Below are 25,022 nucleotides of genomic sequence, written 5' to 3' on the forward strand. Positions count from 1 at the left end.
TTTTTGACAATAAGCTTCCCACCCACAGAGCAAATGCAGCCCGCACAGATAAATCCATAGATGACCTTCCATGCCTTTTTTAGGCCTCTATAATACAAAGAACATTGTGATTTAGCCGTGGGTAAATTAACGAGTCAGTGACGGTCACTTTTATCCCAGATTGTGAAGCCTCTGCAAAGGCTTGCGTGAAGATTAGTGCACATCCCTAAAGCAAACACACTGATAAATAAATGAGTGGAATAAGGGGTGTAGAAGGCGGGGTAGGGTGTGGGGGGTGCACCGTTGCCGTGCTTATCCCCAGCTGTGTTTACCCGTAGAACACCCACCCAAGCTAGGACCACCGACACAGGGATGCTAAATGTTTGGTTACAAGGTAATCACGGCTGTCATAGATCATAGCATCGAGCCAGAATTAGATGGATTTTAAATTAAATCCAAACAGTCAATTAAACATTGCTAAGAGAGTAGTTTTAAATCATCTTACACCAAGTACCACTGCAAGAAATAAGCAGCTTGGTAGGTACAGTGATATGAAAACGTATCTGAACCTTTTGGAATTTCTCACATTTCTGCATAAAATCCCCATCAAATGTTGTCTGATCTTTGTCAAAATCACACAGATGAAAAAACAGTGTCTGCTTGAACTAAAACCACCCAAATATTCATAGGTTTTCATATTTTAATGCAAACAATGACACAAAGGGGGGAAAGTAAGTAAGTGAAACCTCTGCCTAAGGAGACTTAAAGAGCAATTGGAAATTTTACCAAACATTTGAAGTCAGGTGTGTGCCCAATCACTGATGAGTGGTTTAAAGCTGCCCTGCCCACTGTAAAACACACACCAAGTAAGAATTGTCTTGATGAAAAGCATTGTCTGATGTGCGTCCTGGCTCAGGCAAAAGAGCTGTCTGAAGACCTGCGATCACGGATTGTTGATTTTTATAAAGCTGGGAAAGCATTAAAAAATCCATCTCTAAAAGTCTGGATGTTCATCAATCGACAGTCAGAGAAGTTGTCTACAAAATGGAGAGAGTTGTGCACTGTTGCTTCTCTCCCAAGGAGTGGCCGTTCACCAAAGATGATGCCAAGAGTTCACGCAGAATACTCAGAGAGGTAAAAAAAGAACCCAAGAGTGTCTGCTAAGGACTTACAGAAATAACTAGCACAGTCTAATATCTCTGTGAACACATCAACTATATGTAAAACAATGGCCAACAATTGCCCGTTTAATGTTCGAAAAAGGCACTTGGACACTCCATTGAAGTTTTGGCAAATTATTTTGTGGACTGATGAAACCAAAGTTGAATTGTTTGGGAGTAACACACTATGCCATGTGTGGAGGAAAAATGGAACAGCTCACCAACGTCAATAGCTCATCCCCACCGTTCAGCATGGTGGAGGGAGCATCATGATTTGGGGCGGTTTTGCTGCCTCAGGGCCTGGACAACTTGCAATCATTAATGGAAGAATGAATTCAAAAGTTTATCAGGATGTTTTGCAGGATAACCTGAGGCCGTCTGTCAGACAGTTGAAGAATGGAAGAATGAATTCAAAAGTTTATCAGGGTGTTTTGCAGGATAACTTGAGGCCGTCTGTCAGACAGTTGAAGCTAAAAAGAGGATGGATGCTGCAACAAGACAATGATCCAAAACACAGAGGTAAATCAACTTCAGAATGGTTTCACTAGAACCAAGTCAAAGTCCAGACTTGAACCCCATTGAGATCCTTTGGCATGACCTAAAGACAGTGATTCATGCCAGACATCCCAGGAATGAACTACAGCAGTGTTGTAGAGAAGAATGGGCCAAGATTAGTCCTGATCGATGTGCCAGACTGATCTGCAGCTACAGAAAGTGTCTGGTTGAAGTTATTGCTGCCAAAGGGAGGGGCGGGGGGCACAAAATATTAAATGTGATGGTTCACTTACTTATTTTTCCCCTTTTCTGTCATTGTTTGCATACCATCCTCATTAAATTATGAAAACCTATAAATTTAGTTTTTGGTTTTAGTTAAAGCAGACACTGTTGTTTCATCTGTGTGATTTTGACAAAGATCAGATTTGATGGTGATTTTATGAAGAAATGTGAGAAATTCCAAAAGGTTCAGATACTTTTTCATACCACTGTAGGTATAATAACCAACATTAACTCATCGACTGCCTTTGAAAGCAATAAGCATCTAATCCATTTCAACTGGGAGGAGCTGTCAGCAATCAGTTAAAATGCGACCTTTCCGTTTTAAATGGGCGTGAGGTCCAAATTTTACGAGGAAAATCTTTAAAGTACACATTAAGTAAATATTACATGAAAAAAAAATTGTGAAAAAAAATCTGATATTACATCAAGGTTTGCAGGAATGAAGTTGATATATTACAGGAAAAAGAACACAAATAATCAGACAGAAAAATATTACAGAAAAAATACCACAACATAAATACAAAAGGATTTTAAAAATTTATTTGAATTATTTTCATTTATTTTTAATTTAAAAATTTAAAAAAAATAGTAGTTATGTTATTAAAAAACATTTGTAAATATACAAAAGAAAATAAGACTAAAAGAAATGTTCACAGGAAGAAGGTCTATGTTTTAAGCCAAAAAAAAGTCTATTAAACAAATTGAATTAATTCAATTGCATATCATGCACTTAAAAGTTAAATACAACTGAAAAAGCAATATATTTGCTGCAAACTCATGAAATTTCTGTTGCACATTTTCACTAACCGCATGTGATTCTGGGACATAAATAGGCTATGCAGAGAAAGCCCGCATAGATTTAGCATTTTGTTCAGTCTTCCTATGAATACAGTTTCAAGTGTTTACATTTAAACTGGGCTGTCATTGTTTCTCCCATCCCAACCGTCCACTCCATTCAAAGCCGCTGCTCGCTGCACCAGCTGGCTGAGCTTCCCGTCACCTTGGCAACGGGATGAGGAAGTTGCCCGGCTCCTCTGGCACAGCTGAAAGACAGCCACTTCCTGATTGATTCTCTCCAGCAGCACTGTCGTCCCTTTCCCGTTTGGTATCGGCGCCAGAAAAGAGCCTGAAAAGGCGAAAGGGGTGAACGCGCTCTTCTTTGAATTAAGGAGGAAAAAGCTCAGGTTTAAATAGGCAAAACAAAAGCAGCATTCAACCATATGGGCGGTCTTTTGTCGGGTGGGTTTGCTCATTTTGACAGAGGAAAAGGCTCATGGACTCTTTGCAAAAGCGCTTGAATGGACGATGAACGCCTACGTCAAATAATGATGGAAGACGAGGAAACAGTTAGTGGTTGGTTTGAATGCGAGCAAGCTTCAGCAAATTAACTTACATTGTTTTATCTACAAACGAGCTGCATGGTGTCGATTTACCTGTTTACATATCAGATCATGTGTCAAAAAATGCAAATATTCAACACCTGCTCACACACTTTGCAACTGTCTTTACATGGCAACAGAGGACATTTGCATACAAGCAGAAACAGAAAACAACTGGAAACATGCCGTAATTTTTACAACTATATATATAGTGAGGAGCAGAAGTTTTTGCACCCCTTGTGATTTTGCAAGTTCACCTATTTAGAAAATAGGTAGAGGTCTGAAATTTCAATCATAGATGCATTTCCACATGAGACATAACCAAACAAAAAATCCAGAAATCCATTTGTATGATTTTTTTTCAGTAAGTTATTTGTAATTTAGTGGGGTTCATAAGAATTTGTACCCCTGAGAATCAGCAATAAATTTGACACTCAAAGAGTCAGTCGACCTTAAAAAAAAGTCGACTTTTACCCCAACCACCACCCATTTGAGCTCATTATTATCACCTGTGCACCCCACAGTGAGTCATAATACAATTGCTACTATGGGCAAGACCAGAGAGCTTTCGAAAGAAACCATGGAAAAAAATTGTTGAGTTCCGCAAGGCTGGAAAAGACTAAGGGGCAATTGGAAAACAGCTTGGTGAGAATAAATCAACAGTTGCAGCTAGAGATGTCCCGATTGATCGGCATCCCGATCGATCGGGTCCGATCACTTCATTTTCAAAGTAACGGAATCGGTAAAAAAATATCGGACATGCCTTTTTAAAAAAAAACTTTTTTTTTTTAATTAAATCATTTTCTAATTGTATGTAACGTTACAGACATAATGTGTTACACTCTCCCAGAGTCTTTAATTTAAGCTTAAGGTAGGGTTATCAAATTTATCGCGTTAACGGCGAGAATTAATATTTTTTACATTCATCACGTTACAATATTTAATGCAATTATCGCATGCGCTGCACGACCCACTCACGCATTGTCGCGTTCAATCAATAATGGCGCCATTTTACCCATGCAGTATATAGAGCTGAAAGGCAGTGTAAAATGGGTAGAGTGAATTTTGGCAGCCTTTGGAGCCTTTTTTTAAATGGCTAAAGCCTTTCAATACCTCTCCCAATTATTAGAATAATCTTGGGAAGTAATGTGGGGAAGAAAGGTAATAGTTGATTTTTTTCTAGGGCTGTCAAAATTATCGCGTTAACGCGCGGTAATTAATTTTTTAAAATTAATCACGTTAAAATATTTGACGCAATTAACGCACATGTCCCGCTCAGACAGTATTCTGCCTTTTGGTAAGTTTTACAGCAAGGCTTTTTGTGCTGCAGCACAACAGCGAACTCTTGTGGTCGCTTTGCGACATGGTTTATTTTTTTACTTGCCAGTTCATATGGCTGCACGACGTCTCGGGGCTGAAGCCTACGTTGTAATGTTGTGCTTATATGATCCTTGGACAAGATTTGTCCGTAAGTATGGTTGTTGTAAAGAATGTACATATTATGTTAGTAAGCGAAATGTTATATTTTTTGTATGAGACGCTTTTTGTTTATGTTTAGTGAACCTGTATAGCGTGCTAAGCTAACGTTGTTGCTAATGCAATGCTTGTGTACTTTTTTTTTTTTGTAGTTTTATGACGGTCTAAAGAGGACAATGGTTTGAGGCTATTTTATCAATAAATCAGATGAAAAAGGAAGAAGTCTGATTATTAAGGCGTCGTTCACGAGCTGTCTAGCTTTGTAAAAAGTAGACGCTTCGGAGTGAGGCCAGCATAGACAGATTTAAATGACAGTAGAGTGAAATGCCCACTACAGTCCTTATGTACCGTATGTTGAATGTACAGTGGGGAGAACAAGTATTTGATACACTGCCAATGGATTTTCCCATTGGCAGTGTATCAAATACTTGTTCTCCCCTCTGTATATATCCATCTTGTCTTATCTTTCCATTCCAACAATTTATTTTACAGAATGTATATAATTTACAGAAAAATATGGCATATTTTATAGACGGTTTGAATTGCGATTAATTGCGATTAATTACGATTAATTAATTTTTAAGCTGTAATTAACTCGATTAAAAATTTTAATCGTTTGACAGCCCTATTTTTTTCTTAACACCATATGTTATTTCTCAATGCAGAGAAGATATATCAATTGGTACCACGGCGCACAGTCATGGTTGCATTTCCCATCATGCATTTGGGCAGAAGTTAAATGGCTACAGTATCATTTACTGAAAGCTCAACAAATACACTAGATGGCAATATTTAGTCACAATATACAAAGTCACATTTATCCTTTAAGAATTACAAGTCTTTCTATCAGTGGATCCCTCTCACAGAAAGAATGTTAATAATATAAATGGCATCTTGAGGATTTATTTTCATAATAAACAAATACAGTACTTATGTACTGTATGTTGAATGTATATATTTGTCTGAGTTTTATTCATTTTTTTCTTAATGCATTGCCAAAATGTATATGATCGGGAAAAATTATCGGGAATGATTGGAATTGAATCGGGAGCAAAAAAAAAAAAGCAATCGGATCGGGAAATATCGGGATCGGCAGATACTCAAACTAAAACGATCGAGATCGGATCGGGAGCAAAAAAACATGATCGGAACAACCCTAGTTGCCGCAGTTGTTAGAAAATGGAAAAGGCTAAACATGACTGATAATCTACTTCGGACTAGGGCTCCACATTAAATCTCTACTCGTTGGACATCACCCATGATGAGAAAAGTGAGGGCTCAGCCTAGAACTACATGGCAGGAGCTGGTCAATGACCTGAAGAAAGCTGGATGCACAGTTTCAAAGGCTACTGTCAGTAGAACACTACGGTGCAATGGTTTAAAATCATGCATTGTTCAGAAGGTTCCCCTGTTGAAGCCAGTACATGTGAAGTCCCGTCTGAAGTTTGCCAGGGACCATTTGAATGATGCAGAGGGGGTCATGGGAGAAAGTCATGTGGTCAGATGAGAACAAATTAGAACATTTCGGTGCAAACTTTACTCGTCGTGTGCGGAGGAAAAAGAAGGATGAAAAGAACACCATCCCCACTGTGAAGTATGGGGGTGGAAACATCATGCTTTGGGGCTGCTTTTCAGCAAAGGGAACAGGACGACTGTACTGTATAAAGCAGAGGATGAATGGTGAAATGTATCGTCAGATTTTGAGCCACAACCTCCTTCCCTAAATCAGAGACTTGAAGATGAGTCGTGGCTGGATCTTCCAACATGACAATGATCCCAAGCACACAGCCAAGCTGATCAAGGATAGGCTAGAAAATCTTTGGATTGAGTTGAAACTTAATGTTTCCCAATGACAGCCCCGAAACCTGACATATCTAGAGAAGATTTGTGTGGAGGAATAGGATAAAATCTCTGTTTCCATATTTGAAAAACTGGCGAAGAACTACAGAAAGCGTCTGACTTCTATAATTGCAAACAAAGGCTTCTGCACTAAATATTAGCACTGATTTTCTCAGGGGTACAAATACTTATGAACCCCAGTAAAGTACAAATACATTCTTATAAAAATCATACAATGTGATTTCTGGATTTTTTAAAGATTATATCTCTATAAGTGGAAATGCATCTATGATTGAAATTTCAGGCCTCCACCTATTTTCTAAGCGGGTAAACTTGCAAAATCACAAGGGGTGCAAATACTTCTACTTCTCACTGTATATGTTGAGCCAGAATCCCTTATATTAACCTACTTGTCATGTTTAGGCAGGTCACATGTGAGTCTTTTGACATGCAGAAGCTGGCAGAGTGCACAGGAAGTCAAACATAGATGGAAGTGATGAGAGACTAAAAGCTGCCGATGTTATGTTTGCGCTTCAAGTGACATCATCTGCGGCCTCCTTCAGTCATTTTAACGATTTCATTTAAAGCACAGGAAGGCAATCTTTTTCCAAAATGAAGTACTATCCTAAATTGAATTATTATCCCTTAAAATAAAACCTAATCCTTGTTTGAAACTATGATTTAAAACACATGGTTAGAAACCCTAATTTGGAAAAATGTTGAATAAAGTGTTCACGTAATCAACTGAAAAAAAAATTTGCTTCCTCCTTACTCTTTCTGTATGTTGTGTTTCGTGTTTCTGATGTTAGCGAAGTTGAATGTTTTTTTTGATTAATTTAAGGCTGTGAAAATGAACCGTGCATTAACCCCGAGCCAGCAGTAGCTGGGAGTTGACCACCAAGGTTAAGAACTAAACAAGGGATACCATGACACAAAAGCTTACATGAAAAATCACAGATATCTACCAGGTCAAAGTTTATCGTCACACCTCTGCAGGCTTGATTAAGCTTCCTGACACAAGAGCAGAACTGTTGCAGAGTTGACAGACTCCATCATATGAAACCTGTAAAAACACACAACGACTTCCATTTAAAAAACACAAAAAACAAAGTTTGTTTTGAGAAGCTGCTTTGTTTGGACAAAAATCCTCAACGCCCCTGGGGACGTGGGGGGTGTCAACATACGCATGCACACACACCACCTTCCCAAAACATACACCCACACACCGTGGATTGATGTGTGGCGGCTGGGGGGGGATGCAAGGCGGCTGCTGTTGTGGCTTGAGTGGCAAGCGGTGGAGGAGGGGGCAGCTTCGACAATGGAGGATCACTTTTGGAGGGAAATCAAACCTCCTCCTGAGTTTGTGACTTTTGGTTAAGATGAAGACAGAAATCCATGCACATTCCTCACAAAGAAAACTCCATGTTTGGGAAAATAAAATCCAGTTTGTTTATCATAATGTGTTGAAAACACTAAAAAAATAACTCTAACTCTACATTAATTTATTGGTAATTTTCGCATAGGATAAAGAAAATATTGTGTGGAGTGTGGGGTAAGGCTGCAACAACTAATCAATTAAATTGATTAAAACTGATGAATAAATTAGTTGCCAACAAATTTGATAATCGATTTTTGCCGACAGCTAATGGCAGTTCTGTCTGGGTCCTTATTTCTGTACAATATGAGGCTGCGTGCACCAGTGATTAGAGCAAGAGAGAGAATTCACTGCTACACTCATGTTTGGTTGCTGAATCAATAATATTACAAAGTGTCGAGAGTTAGATTGTTTATGTGTTGTTATATCCAGTCCTCCGTCAGAGGTGAGTAAATTAGGCCAATTGTATTGTTTGTATTCTTCGTTGATGAGACGTTACTACTTTGCACGGAGCGCTAATATAGTTAGCGATTATGCTAATCAGTGTCTGAAGTGTCCGTTTGAATTGTGTTTTGGAGAAGCATTTTAGCACTTGAGTTATTGTTCGATAGTAAAATCGTCCCATTTCTTTTTATAAAGTAACCACACATATAAACAGATTCATAGAACAACTTAGAGCAGGGGTCGTGAACCTTTTAGACAGAGGGCCAAAACCCAACATATTTTAAAAAGAAGAGGACTCCAACATATTTTAAAAAGAAGAGGACTGGGAGAATGTGTTATGGTCAGATGAAACCAAAATAGAACTTTTTGGTAGAAATACAGGTTCTCCTGTTTGGAGGAGAAAGACTACTGAATTGCATCCGAAGAACACCATACCCACTGTGAAGCATGGGGGTGGAAACATCATGCTTTGGGGCTGTTTTCTGCAAAGGGACCAGGACGACTGATCTGTGCACCTCAAACCTGGAAGCAAAACCGAGTGTTCCCAAGACAATGGACTCAAAGCCAATGCAAACAGAACTCACAAGGACATACAGTATCATCTGTTTGCTGTAAATGCACAATTGACTTCAAGTTCTTCAAATTCTATAACGACATGGAACTGGTCGATTGGCCACTATCCTGCTCAAGACAATGCGCCTGCCCGGAAAACACCTTAAAGTCTGGATATTGTGGAGGATAGCTGGGGTAGATGGCGGCCGCTGTGTCTGACCACACTCGAAGTGGAACAATATCGAGGATGTTTCTTTTTGGTGCGCAGCTCCTCTTGTGATTGTGCCAGGTGGGACAGTGATCGCTGGGACGGTCCTTATGAAGGACCTAGTGACGGCAGTCCCTCAGTTCATGAGTCCACAACCGGAATGGCGATGCAACCTACTACGAAGCTGCGCAACCTTGAGATGAATGTTCGTCGGGAGTCAGAATGAAAACTGCGACGAGGATTAAGTCGACAAAAGGAGGGTGGCGGACACGGCCTACCATCGGTCCTCAGCTATTCCCTACCTTCTGGATCGAATCAACTGAATAAACTAACTACTGAATTATGAACTAATCCACTGGATCTAATCAACATAACAAGCACATTGCCACGATCGACAAAGGACTGTTGGGAAAATGAACAATCAGAGGGGCTGGTTACTATAAAGAATTTTTTTTTTTTTAACTTGTAATCACTACGAAATCTGAATGTCAAAAATTGATATTCGATATTTTCTGCGTCCTATATAGTATACTGGGGACGGGTTTCAATAAGCTTCGGCTTCTCCCGTCAGCCCTTGTCTTTTCGGGTTGAATTAATTGTAAACACATATAAATGCTGTATGTTTGTTTGGATTTGACATGCCTGAAGGGAAAATAAAATAAATAAATAAAAATGACTCTGTCATTTTCTAATCGTAGAGTCAACTAACCACATAGCGAATCCAGATGGGGGCAATATTTGTTTACATACTGCCATTAACTGTGTACCCCAAATGACAAAAGAGCTCGTTATCATTCCAATGTGCTTTGTTTTTGCAGGCTCGTCACATGACTGAGCCAAATGCGTTTTTCCACCCTGTTGGAGCTCATTCAATCAACTGGACTGCTTCAGTCACTTTGCCTCAACTTTTTCAGAATCAATGAGGAGTCATCGGGGCGGTGAACACAACCAGCAGGGGCACCAACAAGTTACTTTCCCCCCTCCCAGGGACCACCGCACTGTGCCCCTTCCCCCTTAACTCCCTGAACGTCCCCTTGGGTCATGCTTTGGGGTCACCAACCCCCCTTGCTAAAGACATTCATAATGAGTTTGGGGATAATTGTGTATGTGTGTTGTACGTAATTCTTACTTGATTCGTTTGAGGAATTGGTATGTATGATTAGGAATTGTCAAAAAAAAAAAACACCCAAAAAAAACAGTTTCATGTTTGTTTGGTGAAGTAAACCACAACTGTCCAACTGATGTCCATTTGAAGTCAAGGAAAAGAGCCAGTTTTGTGCAAAGTCATCAAATTGGAATCCTCTGACTCAACAATCGCTCTATTTGTTGCGCCGCAAAGTTGCTGAATGTGGCCTGTCTTCATCCTGGAAGCGTGTTGTCGGCAGATTCCAAATTGGACGGTAATCAGATCAGTGCGAGGGGTTTGACTAATGACCAATGACAAGTAGTGAACCCTGGAGGAGAGGAGGAGTTGCACTGGTTGAGGGATTTGGGGGACGGGCAAGGCTGCCGGGTCAAAGGTGGACTTTTCAGGGTTGCTCAATCGAAGCACCATTAAAAAGTTTGCTTCTGTGATTCCTCCTTGTAGCATGGAGGTTCCAGTTCATTCACTCGTCCATGTGCGGTGGTCATCATAGACTTGACACAGGATTGTCCATGCGTGGTAAAGACATTGAATGCAGTACAAAGATGCTCAGTGAGTTAAAAAAAAAAAAAAAATCAAGATATTTATTGGAATACTTCACTATACAACATATTTTTACAATTATCAAGCTTCTAAACTTCACATACTGTATCTCAATATTAACTGCCATCACAAAGATGTGATAGAATTTTTAATGTGATCATTAATAACATCAACTAATACACAATCTTGATCCAAGAACGTCTTTTCCCCCAAATCCGAGCTGTGTTATGTCATGTGTAAAGTATGTCGTCTGTGGGCCGTCCCGTCTACGAGCTTTGTTTTCTTACGCCTGCCGTCCAAATTTCCATCACAAACCTCTCACCCCTTGTGACCCTTTTCTTTCTCTCAGTGAAGAGGCCCTGATTAGCCTGCATACATGTGCAGATAGGCCCAAAATCCTCCAGGTTGAAATATGCATGAATGTATGTGTCAGTGTGCGTGCAGAGGAGAAGCCAGTGCGCTCATGCATACGTATCCTTGAGTGCATGAATGTGTCGCTCCCTGCTTTAATTATTCGAGCCTTTCTTGCTTCCGTTTTTCCTTCTTAGCTTCTCGCACAGTTGAGTGCAGAAAGAAAAAGAACACCTTTTTGTAAGACTGGGAGGGCTGGCAGTGAATGATCATGTTTCAGCGCCACTGACAGAAATAGGCGTCTAACCCGTTTGAAATGGACTACTGTAATTTTCGGACTATAAACTAAACTTTTTTCCCTTATTTTGAATCTTGCGTCTTATAGTCCAGTGCGGGTTATTTGTTGATTCATTTGGGTTAATAGGTAACACTTCATTTGACAGCAGCGTCATAAGACTGCCATAAAACCAGGGGTGAAAGTAGGCCAGAACGGTCAGGAACGCAGTTCCGGTATAAGATTCAGGGCCAGAACGCAGTTCCGGTAAAAGATTCAGGGCCCGGATGCTGTTCCTGTATAAGATTCAGGGCCAGAATGCTCTTCCAGTACACGGTGCTTTGATTCCGAAAATATGACGGCAACTGTCAAAACGCTAAGTAAAAAAAAAAATGCTAAGCTGCCACACATCCATTTCATCTCCAAGAAAAATACAATCTACCAACATCAGATTTACATACACAAGTGTTAACAACAAGCATAATAAAGTGCTTGTTTAGCGTAATCCGTTTCCACCGATATTTATTATTTATTTTATTCCACGGACGGCATGGAGGTTTCCCCAGCTGCTGCAGTTATCTGAGTACTGACATGTGATCACCAGAAATAGTTAGCTCTGACTGTTTAAATGTGCATGTTTTCTGAAACAGCAAAAAAAAAAAAAAAAAATGTTTAAAAAAAAAAAAAAAAGGGGGTGGGGGCAATGCAACAGAAAATGGATCAAATCTGTAAGACCAAGGAAAGAGTTAAGGTGGCTTATTTATCATATTTTGTTTTATTTGCTCTGATGAGGAGGTTCAGAACATCTTAGAAGTCAATGTGCACTTTGGACTTTTATTTGTTCATTTATGTTAGGCTACTTATTCATTTCCTTATGATTTCCAAAACTCAATGTTTGCGCGATCTTCATAATATATTCCATTTCACTCTGCATAATATAAGTCATTTGTCATTATTTTTCTGAATGTATGCTACTTATATCTTTATTATTAAAAAACACAACAAAAAGTAAATGTTTATCTTCAATTTTAATATCCTACATCCTATGTTCTTAAGCAGTTAAAATTGAGATTTGGCATTGAGTATGTGAGGAAATGAGGGAAAACAAAAATTAGGAGATGGAGGTTGGGTTTATAGCTGTTTTTGTTAACTTTTATTTTGCAAATTATTGAAAAAATACAATTTGGAATGAAAATCAGTTTTTAATGTGTTATAGAAATAACTGACCAAAACAGTTTTCTTTGCATTTCAGTAGTTTTGACCCCCCCCCCAAAAAAAAAAAAAAAAAGAATAAACAAATAAATAAAATTTCTGGCTCCGTGGCGACCTTCACGTTGAGGAGTTCCGGCAAGAAATTCTAACCACTTTCACCCCTGGTTATGCCCATGATAGTGTTATGTCATATTTATGACGGTCTTATTACACTGCTGTCAAATAAAGTGTTACCTATTAACCTAAATAAATCACCAAATAAGCCATACTGGACAACAAGCCACAGGATTCAAAATGAAGGAAAAATGTAGCGGCTTATAGTCCACAAATTACGCTAGTAAAATTAGAATGTATTCTTAGGAAAAAATTCCGCTCAACATACAACCATTTAACTTAAAAACCAGGTCCTGGATCGAATTAAATTCGTATGTAGCAGTACCACTGTATTATTAAAAGTCATGTTATTGCACTGTTTGTAAAAAAATAATAATAATAATAATACAACCTTTTTTGTGTCAAACACTAGGTTATGCTGCTCATCTACACCTGTTGTATAATTTCCAATCCACCTGCTTGCATGAGAACGTTGCCGCCTAATACCAACGCACCCTGAGGGACGGGTGAACTGATACCCCTGAAGAAAGAGGTGTGTGCAGCAGACAGGTGGGGGCTCAGGAGCCAGGAGGGTTTACTGACTGACGGAGCCAGGGAGTCACCCAATTTTGGCGGCGCCCTCCAGGGTTCCCCAGTTGCCCTTAACAAAGGGCTCCTCACTAGCAACGCATTTCTAAAAACGACAGGTTACAATGATGAGCCGGGGGTATTTTGTTTTGTTTTGAGGTGCAGGTGGTGATAGGGAAGACACTACGGTGGGCTTTTGTGTATGTGTGGGGGCTTTGGGGATGAGGTTCAGGTCGTTGAATGGCACCGGTGAAAGATAATGCGAGATAAAAAGGAGGCATCGCATTCATCTTCGGTGTGCAATTACGCTCACGGTCGGCTACCATTCAAACATCTGAATTATCATCTAGAGTACTATTATATGACACCATAATCCTCTTACTGGCCACAAATCCTCACACCCTACTTGCTAAATATCATTAAGCTTCATCATGTTATTACAATGTTATTACATTGTTATTACTATCAATTCTGGTCAGGTCATGATAGATGACTGAGTTTTTTACGAGGAGAACGCTGAGCTCCATCTTTGGTTACAAACTTCACAGCATCAAAGTCGTATAATTTTATGAAGTCTCTTAGCTGAAATTTAACCCACGGGGACGGCGGCGGGCGTCACGCCGACCACCGTCCGCATTCTCGACCAGAAAAAAAAGAAGAAATGCCGCAGCTGTTGAGCTTTTTGTCAATTTTTACTGGGTGAAATGTGATCTGTATGTGTGTTTTCAACTAGAAAGTGTGTCGTTTAATCATTTTACTTTTTACTGCCAACATAAATATAATAAACAACATAACAATATTTACAGTCATATATTCTTTATCTTTAGCAACGAACAATGAACATTAGAACGATGCGTTGGTGAGATGAGGCATTGAAAAAAATTGTGTGACTATTTAACTCATTGGCTGCCATTGACGGCAATAGATGTGCAATCTATTTGAACTGAGAGGGCTGAGAGCAATCATTCACCACCAAGGTTTGGTCATCTATCGCCGCCAATGGCAAAAGATGAGTCCTTCATGTTCCTTCATAGGTCAGCAAATATATGCATGTGTCCATTGTCCTTGAAGGAGGGGTCCAAAAGCTGGGTTTCAAGTCTGCTTGTGTGTGTACGGGCATGTGCGCAGGAAGGCTAATTACATTGTGCACAGCCCAGGATGACCTTTATTGACCGCACTCAATTGCGAGGAGGAGGAGAAGAATAGTCAAGCAACAAAAGAAGGAAAAACTGAGCCTGCATTCTTTTGGGTTTTTGCAGTTTGTTGCACTTTGAGTGTGCAAGGGTGAGATTTGTATCCACTTATGTCAGCGAAACAAGTGTGGAAAAGTGCTTTCGCATACTTTTACTTGATTGGTTTTTAAATAGATGTTACCTCATAATTGTGTTATTTATTGGCAGAGAGAGAATAGATGACCTAAAATGTTGGTTTGCTCTAATCAGATTAATCTAATCTTATTTTACAAAGACTCAGCACTGCAAAGAGAATGAAACTCCAAAGATAGCAAATGAACAGATAAGATAAGGTAATTACTAAAACAACAATTAAAGAATAACTGCATAGAGAAATCTTTTTTTTTTTAAATTCAGATTTCTTTTTTTTAAAATGATTAGTGGTGTGATACACCATTTCCATGACAATCCGATACCATATTGATTCTTTGGACAATGATGCGATATGTGCCGATTAGGGATGGGAATCGAAATCCGATTCCAATTCGGAACCGGTTCCGAGTGTTTCGAGGCCTCGACTTCACAATGAAAAAGCCTTAACGATCCCTTTAACGATTCCTAAAGACGCGTATTGCGTCGTGACGTGTGTTGTTGTCCAGACGCATCAAACTAGCATGGCGCCAAGAACCACTCGCTCCAAAGTTTGACTACACCAGGAAAGAGTGTGAAAATGAAAGGTTACGACGGGTAAGCACGAGCATTGCAGCCATAAACATAACAATGACAGCACGTAGGTTCAAACGCTCGAAAGTGTGTCTTCACTTCACGAGGAAAAATTACAACAAAGCGACTTGCAGTCATTGCAAGGTGGAGATAACTGCATCGGGAGGGAATACGACTGCGCTGTCCTCACAGGGAAGCTAAGGCTCAGTCCTGGCTATACAGCTAGCTAAACTCCCAAATGACGATGCAGAAGACATTGGTATAATTTGCTGACTTTATTCAACCATCACTTGAAGAGTGAAACTAAGAATAGAAATGAAACAAATCAATTTCATCCCCAATAACAAACAGGTTTGCATCAACGTAAATCAGCGATGATTAGCTGCTAATAACAGTAATAACAAATGGTTAGCATTCGTTCGCTAGCATTAGCACATCGTTCAAACCACTACACAACTGGATTTAAGTGTCCGATCGCGAGTGGAAACACAACAACAACAACACAAAAGATGATACATATAGGCGTTGCCTCTGTAGATATTAACATTAACAAAGAACGTAGGCTCGTAGAAGTGTTTCCCTCTCTCACTAACTCGCTCACTCACTTGGATGCAGCATTTCTTCTTTGGGTGTAAGCACGCTCTTCTTCACGTGAGCGCGTTCGTCTTCGCGTGAGGAAGCGCAAGGGCGCCCCCACTTGAGCGTGTAAGCGCCACAAAAACTAAAAGGCATGCAATTCAATGTAATGGTAAAATAATACACGTTAACCCAGCAGTCCCCAAACTGCGGCCCGCGGCCCAAATACGGCCCGCCTCCACATTTGGTCCGGCCATTTTGAATTTTTTTTTTTTTCTCAATCGTGTTATTTATTTCCTGGCCTTTTCCTTGAAGAATTCAGAGAGGGTTATTTGGTTATTATCTATTTAATTAATAGTGTTTTTATTATTAGTTATTATTATTATTATTATAAAGAATCCAGAAAGGGTTATTTGATTGTGGCTTTCTGAAAAACAATAATTTTTTACATTTATGCACTTCTGCAATCGTCACACTTTTTCTGTTACAAACTGACCCCGGCCCCTCATCAGAGAAGGGAAAAGTTATGTGGCCCTCACAGGAAAAAGTTTGGGGACCCCTGCTTTAACACATATTGCCAAAGGCAGAACAACAACCTATCTGCCAATATATACCAATATTTTGTATTTCTATTAGATAAATGTTTCAGTAAAATGTTACACATTCTTGTGTATTTGCCACTTATTGCCACAGTTAACATTGAGGCTTTGGGCCTCTTTTGATCTCGTTGTGAGTTTGTAAGGTTGTGACTTCTGATTAAACAAACTCGATGCCAATCAAAACGTTTGTTCTTCTTTTTCCCCAAATTAGAATCGATAAGAGAATCGATAAAGAATCGAATCATTAAGCAATATCGATAATGGAATTGGAATCGTAAAAATCCTATCAATTCCCATCCCTAGTGCCGATATTACAAAGTCTGCTGCGATTCAATTCAATTTAGATCAATTCCATTCAATAATATGTACACACATGCTACAATCAGTTCAATTCCACATTAAGAAAGAAAAATGAAGAAATTTTGACATTTTTGACAATTTGTTACTGACACATTAATGGGGGAACGACAAAACATAAGCGCTTTAGACTTTTCTCTAAGGGCATAAGTTTGCATAGGGAAGGCAGGGACGTGACACTACCAACTTTTCACGATGCTCAAATTGTCCCCACCAACATTTAAGCAACCTTATATGTATTATACAATCACTTCAGTTATACAGGTAATTTAGATTGTCTTCCAAACCTACACCCTTGCTTTTCCCCACCTAACAGCAATGGTTAAGCGATCACTCAATGAATCGTTACTATGTTAAAGTCTAATTGGAAAATTGCTGAATTGCCTTGCAATTTTCCAATAATCAAGTAGTTCGGAGACCAATTTTAGGACCAGAGTCCCATTTTGCCCGCCAGAATGATGCATCTGGCCTGACCGCCAAAACGCCAAGCCTTTGTATTCGCCTCCATTGTAATCCAATAAGGCCTATTCAAATGTGGATGTGGTCGTCGACGCCAACATCTGTCTTCTCCTTGGACATATGTAAAACACTTGGACTATCTTTTGTCAATTTTTGGAGGGATTCTGCCTCTTAAGTTTGCTTTCCCTCCAAATCAATCTGGCCAATTAGAAGCAGCGGCGGGGGCAGGGCGAGTCTAAAAAGTTAAACCTACGCAGACAGTGGTGAACCTCTGTCTGACCCCCCACGCCCAGCTGGGCTCAAACAACAGTCTTCGTCAGGGCCCCCCGTCAAGCCTGAGGCTGGACCGCAGATAACAAAGCACTCAGCTGGATTACAAATCTCAGGACCGGGAGTCTCCTTCTCTAATGGCCGCCGTAAAGGGGAAGTGAAAGGAGATGCGACGACAATGCAAGATGGTTTCCCTCCAAAATGATGCAAAGAAAGGACGGCGCCATCATGACATGCTAGTAGTGTGTGTGTGTGTTAGAGCATTTCAGTTGTGTATACGTGCAGTAATCCTCGTATCAATCTGGCAACAATTTACTTCTTTGATGAGCTCCGAAACCTTAGCAGAAATTTCCTGTGCGGTCTGTAGTGTTTGCACATGTTTTTCTCTGTCTTCAGTTATTCCCAATCTGACTGTCAAATAATAAAAAGAATGTGGACTGTTTGGCGGCGACGCTGCGCAAAGAACCGCTTAAAAGCTTGGCTTCTGTTTACTTTTTAGCTTAACTGCTCCCGCGTGTGATTTGGACGTGGAGGAATTTGGGGGGATCAAACAGGGATGCTCGCTCACTTGCTTCATACACGAAGTTTGATGTCATTTTTTGATAGACGTCCAATCCGTTTGAACATCAATGAACATTGTCATTTTTTTAGATATGACCTTTTTTTAATGGAATGTTTTTCATTTAAATCCCTGAAAAGTTAAAAATTAGTGCTGCAACGATTAATTAACTCAAGTAATTCGATTAAGAAAAAAAACTGAATTAAATTTTGCTGTTTCGAGTATTCGTTTAATTAAAGTGGCGTTGTAATGGTTTGTTTTGAAAGTGTTTGCATTTAGTTGTATTGCTTTGGATGGATACACTGCCCTCTAGCGGCGAATATGACATAACTCATTTCACATGGCTGAATCCAGCTGCTCCCTGTTAAGACCAATATAAGCTAAGTTTTTGTTTGAGCTAATGTTTTTTTAATGCATTCGTTATTTGGTTTATTGGTGTATTTAGCTGTTTTTTGTGGGAATATGCGTTTTGCTAAGAGGATTGTTTAAAAAAAAAAAAAAAATTGCATTTTATAGCATTTAAACTTGCGGACTTTTGCTATGTAAATTAGTCAATTTTTCTTTTGTTGTACCTAGATCCTCATTTATTTATATTTTTTTATACCGTTTGAGGATCAGCTCAGGTATTTTAATTTTCTGTGTTCCTTATCAGATTACTCGATAATTCGAACTAACTAGTTTATCGATTAATCGACTACTAAAATAATCAATAGTTGCAGCGATATCAGCAAATATCGAATTGTATTATCATGAAATTTCGTTGAAATTTCGTCAACGGACACTTTTTTCATAACGATGAGACGATAACGAGCTAAAAACGTGTTTTGGGTGACTAAAACATAATGAGATGAATGCCAGTTTTCGTCTGACGAGATGAGAACGAGATGAAAATGCAACATAGTTTTCGTCACATGTTCACACTGTGTGACATTTTTATGTGTAGTTAGCCTGCATCATAGCAGTGTCTAGTTGTGTCACTCATGTGACGTGCTGCTCCACACAACCAGTGTCTTCTTCAAGCTTGCTTGCTTTGAAACACACACGGTAAGATAGTTTTCTTATCTTGGTAAGAGAGAGTATGCAATGTTGCTTTAGTCTTTAAGTGATCATCACACACTAAGGGGCCGTTTACACGGTGACTCTCCGAGAATACGAAAACTTTCAAATTTGCATTTATATGGGCCCGTCTCCATTCGAACAATGTTGAAATTCCGCATGAAAACGATGTAGTATTCACGCCAGGCCCTAGGGGGCACTGCAGATCTACAAGGCGACAGCGCATGATGCACTTTGACCCCAACAAGCTCCTCAGCCCGGAAAAAATATGCCCGCCCACTCGAAGAAATTGCATTTTTCTTTTGTTCAAAAAGGCACAAAAATGGAAACATTCAACATATTTAATTTAAAAATACTATTAAAACAGTAAATTAAAGCTGACATTCCGCCATATTTGCTGTTTTTAATGTTTAGTAGCACCGCTGCGCACGCCCAATGTGACGTGTACGAGTGCTGACGTTATCGGCGCGGTCTCGCGTCACGGGAGCTTTTGATATTCATACGAGCAAACCCCCCTCAATCCCCCGCGATCGAATTCTTCCACTTTGGAGGCAGGATTTAGAATTTTTCGTCTTCGCCGACACCATATGCACGCGAGGCGAGTCCGCTACTCAGTCATTGCGTCTTTATGTCGCAGAGTCGCCATGTAAACTGCCCCTAAATGTAACTTGTAGCATTAGCGTACTATTCATGTTCGCGTTAGTATTAGAGTAATGGCAACGGCGAGCATCCTCCTCAAACTCTCGGACATCATATTTTTACAAACAGTTCGTGACGTCCAGGTTGGTATAATTAAAGGAAAATAATGTACTGTTTTCCAGCTTACTGTGTATTATCAACAAGTTAGCGGGGTTCTTGTGTAGACCCTACAAAATGTGCTCGTCTGTCAATGTTCATTCAAAATTGTTAGAAACCTTTATTTATTTGTATATTTTAGAAGTTTTTTTATTATTATTATTATTTTACAGACGAAAAGATTTTTAGAAAACGTCAACTAAAACTAGACGAAATTAGTCTTGACTTTTCGTCAACAAAACCTAGAGGAAGACACATTTTAAGATGACTAAAATATGACTAAGACTAATAAGTATCATCGTCCACAAAACTAAGACTAAGACGAAAATTAAAAGGGCAACCAAAACAACATTGTTTATGAAGAATTGTTTTAAATCAATGCGCTCAAACTGTATAATGCATCCGAGAAAGGAACTTCTGTTTCAATAAATTCCCAGAACAGGAGTCTATTTTGGACACCTGCAGCCTGTGTCATCCCTTCATTCTGCAAATGGACTGTCCCGGGGGGCGCACAGCTGTGACCTCTGAACCCGGACACTATAATTAGGTTATATATAGAGCTGACGGATGCATAAAGTGGGGAAAGGAAGTCAAAGGGTAGAGCAGTGCAGGCTACGGCAGGGCTGTCACAAGTGGAAAAGTGGTTTTAAAGAGACTGAAATACACAATGATGAATGGGAAACAAATGGGGAAAGTAAGATTGCATGGCAAATGTGAGATTCATTGGCATGTACTGTGCAGAAAATGAGAAGGGTCTGATTTGTAAATTCTAAAAATGATAAAGAAAATGTTGATTTCTGAATAAAAACATATCACAATGATTTTACGAAAATGATATTTGAAAACAAAATGTTAATATACTGACAAGGGATCCCCATTGAAAAGATAAAAGCACTCAATAGTATTGTGACAGTGCAGCTAAGTGATCTATTACATGTTTAGAAAAGCATTAGGGATCATTCTCATGGCGTTTGCGCGTTTCCAGCTGCGTTTGCTATCCAGCCTTTCTGTTTATTCTGTTTTGCCTTGTATTCACTTTCCTGCTAGGCTTCACGCAAAGCACCCCCCACACACGCTCACACGAGTGGAGAAGAGAGAGGCCCTGAAGAAAAAAAGAAACGAAATTTACTGTCAAACAAACAAACGTGCATCAGGATCCTGAGAAAGCGCAATGAGAAAGTAGGTGTCGCTTTTCACATGTGACTTTCGCGACGGGGGGGGTCGGCGAGGATATTTCAGCGTAAAAACAGAAGTGGGAGGAAATCATAAGTAAGAAGCTGTCAAGTGACTCCCAAGTAGACATGTGCCTGTATGAGATTCTGACGGTATGATAACCTTAAGCAAAAATATCACGGTTACACGGTAACACAGTATTGCAATTACAGCTCTAAAATGTGTTACTTTGAGATATGTATCTGGGTTAAAAATAAATAAATAAATAAAAATAAAAAATACTTTTTTCCATTGAACAGGATCTTTTTTTTTAAAACATAGTAATGAATTGGAACATAAGTATAATTTTAAGTTAAAATAAACTTAATACAAAATAACTGAAATATTCTAAATAAAATTAAAATAAATGCAGTCCTATATGTGAGCCTAAACCCACAGCTCAACATTATTACCATCTGAACAAAAATAACTAAATTATTTTCCATAAAAAGCATGTGTATGACTCGTATCATATTTACATTATACACACACTCTCAACACAGACAGATGCCAGAGAGAAAAAAAACACAATTTTTTACCACCGCTAGACACACTAAACACTCTGGAGTTAACTCTCGTAGCTAGTGGGAAGCATTCATGACAGTTACTAACGTTTAATTTTGTATAAATGCCAAATCATACTGGAGATATTGCCTCTTCGGCAGCCATCCTCCGCAAACATGTTTTACATCTCGTTTGACTCGCCTCCTCTAAGCCGTGGCCGTCCGTAACTTTTCTGTAGCCGAAGTATTCCCATAACAGCGATTAGATTTTCTTCAATGGAGGGGAAAAAGTTCAGGAGTTTCACCTTCTCCAGCCATAGTGTAGCACAGCTGACTCACTGACACTGAGCATACAATCGGTGGGGGAGGGTTGAGCCTTGCAGCTGCAAGCGAAGGATTTCTCCCTGCATTTTTGGGACAATAAAAATAGCTAATACCGTACCGATGGTAAATTTTTGCGGTTTTGAAACCATGACGTTTTCATACCAAACCGGTAATGGGCACATGTCTAGTCTCAAGTTATGGTTTCTTTAAAAAAAAAAAAAAGTAGCAATACATTTGTTATTGACCATCACGTAATATTTTCGTGGTTCAACAAAACATAATAAAGCACAGTCAATGTAGCGCCTCAAATCGCCTTGATAATTTTTTCCTCGTCCTAAAATCGAGTCATCTGACCCGTGTCGCCTACCTCTGGGCGTCCAAATCTTCTCACAGCCTCTGGCCTCCGTGCGACTCGGGGCGCCGCTTAACCTGCGCACAGCTGTGGGAAAACGTCGCAATGAGTCAACAAAAAAAGCTCCAGTGGGTTGAAGTCAGCATCTGCATAAACCACACATGAAATTATTTGGTCTTTAGTCTACGGATGCTGGAAAAAACCAAGAAAATCAGTTTTTTTTTTTTTTTTTTACGGGAACATAAACTAAGGGGTGTGACAGAAAAGGTCACTTTAAGTTGATGTAAATACAAGAATCACAGCCATTCCTAATTATACCGCATGGAAGCAACACAGCACAAAAAAACAATCAAATGGATGTGTAAAATGTTGACTGCCTTTCCCATGACCAAAAGCGAGCAGGGCAAACAAAAAGACGCAACACAAGCAGTGAAGGTTTGCCGCCAATGTGCAGGAATGCTGATTATCGGGAGCGCTGTGACAAGATCTCATTACCAGCAGATAGATAGATGACTCAGTGCTGGAAAACAAACAGCGGCCATGTAAGATCAGACCGATTAGCACTGAGGTGCCATGGGAAGCTACCAAACAGTCATGGGAAACCCATTTTTTCAAATGATGCAGGTTCATACAATTTTGTTGTTAATATGTTTATGGAATCAAGTGTAATATTCTTTTTGGTGTTCATAATCAAATGGATTGTAGCTAATAATCCAATTACGAAAAAACACAGACAAAATAAACTGTGCATACCAAAATGCATAAAATTAGTGTTGTCCGATATTATCAATTGGTTAGCTAATAATATCGGCCGACAAAAGCATCTTAAAATATAAATATCGGACAATATCGACATTGGTTTTTCATTATCCGTTTGGGGTCAATATGTTACCGTCAAAGTGAATGTAGAAGTCTTGTGCTTTTGTACAAGGGCTGGTCACAGCTTCTCCCAATTTTTCACCGAATATTTAATTGAAAAACCGAATATTTAATTGGAAAACCTTAAAGTTGTTACATTTATCATTATTAAAGCATCCAGTTGGGCATCACAATACATTTTATCGGTATAGGTTTGACATAGACCTCATAATATACTGACATGACGCGGGGCACAGGGCCAATCCGTGGGGGGCCTATTTTCAAAAACTTAAACTACAAATATTTTCAAAACCAAAGCTGCTACCGACCTATAGATATACAGTGCCTTGCAAAAGTATTCGACCCCCTTGAATCTTGCAACCTTTCGCCACATTTCAGGCTTCAAACATAAAGATATGAAATTTAATTTTTTTGTCAAGAATCAACAACAAGTGGGACACATTCGTGAAGTGGAACAACATTTATTGGATAATTTAAACTTTTTTAACAAATAAAAAACTGAAAAGTGGGCCGTGCAATATTATTCGGCCCCTTTACTTTCAGTGCAGCAAACTCACTCCAGAAGTTCAGTGAGGATCTCTGAATGATCCAATGTTGTCCTAAATGACCGATGATGATAAATAGAATCCACCTGTGTGTAATCAAGTCTCCGTATAAATGCACCTGCTCTGTGATAGTCTCAGGGTTCTGTTTAAAGTGCAGAGAGCATTATGAAAACCAAGGAACACACCAGGCAGGGATACTGATACTGATGTGGAGAAGTTTAAAGCCGGATTTGGATACAAAAAGATTTCCCAAGCTTTAAACATCTCAAAGAGCACTGTGCAAGCCATGATATTGAAATGGAAGGAGCATCAGACCACTGCAAATCTACCAAGACCCGGCCGTCCTTCCAAACTTTCTTCTCAAACAAGGAGAAAACTGATCAGAGATGCAGCCAAGAGGCCCATGATCACTCTGGATGAACTGCAGAGATCTACAGCTGAGGTGGGAGAGTCTGTCCATAGGACAACAATCAGTCGTACACTGCACAAATCTGGCCTTTATGGAAGAGTGGCAAGAAGAAAGCCATTTCTCAAAGATATCCATAAAAAGTCTCGTTTAAAGTTTGCCACAAGCCACCTGGGAGACACACCAAACATGTGGAAGAAGGTGCTCTGGTCAGATGAAACCAAAATTGAACTTTTTGGCCACAATGCAAAACGATGTTTGTCGTAAAAGCAACACAGCTCATCACCCTGAACACACCATCCCCACTGTCAAACATGGTGGTGGCAGCATCATGGTTTGGGCCTGCTTTTCTTCAGCAGGGACAGGGAAGATGGTTAAAATTGGCGGGAAGATGGATGCAGCCAAATACAGGAACATTCTGGAAGAAAACCTGTTGGTATCTGCACAAGACCTGAGACTGGGACAGAGATTTATCTTCCAACAGGACAATGATCCAAAACATAAAGCCAAATCTACAATGGAATGGTTCAAAAATAAACGTATCCAGGTGTTAGAATGGCCAAGTCAAAGTCCAGACCTGAATCCAATCGAGAATCTGTGGAAAGAGCTGAAGACTGCTGTTCACAAACACTCTCCATCCAACCTCACTGAGCTCGAGCTGTTTTGCAAGGAAGAATGGGCAAGAATGTCAGTCTCTCGATGTGCAAAACTGATAGAAACATACCCCAAGCGACTTGCAGCTGTAATTGGAGCAAAAGGTGGCGCTACAAAGTATTAACGCAAGGGGGCCGAATAATATTGCACGCCCCACTTTTCAGTTTTTTATTTGTTAAAAAAGTTT

At 39.6% G+C, this 25,022-nt stretch overlaps 1 long non-coding RNA gene across 1 annotated transcript; it reads right to left on the minus strand.

The window, feature by feature from the left end:
• Positions 1-2,606: 2,606 nt before the first annotated feature.
• LOC130910020 (uncharacterized) lies at positions 2,607-22,552 on the minus strand. Its single transcript, XR_009061816.1, has 3 exons — positions 22,367-22,552; positions 7,599-7,673; positions 2,607-3,042 (listed from the first exon to the last, which is right to left on the minus strand). It is a non-coding gene; the product is annotated as an uncharacterized LOC130910020 (long non-coding RNA).
• Positions 22,553-25,022: the final 2,470 nt, after the last annotated feature.

This window comes from Corythoichthys intestinalis, chromosome 21, assembly GCF_030265065.1.
Source record: "Corythoichthys intestinalis isolate RoL2023-P3 chromosome 21, ASM3026506v1, whole genome shotgun sequence".
NCBI lineage: Eukaryota > Metazoa > Chordata > Actinopteri > Syngnathiformes > Syngnathidae > Corythoichthys > Corythoichthys intestinalis.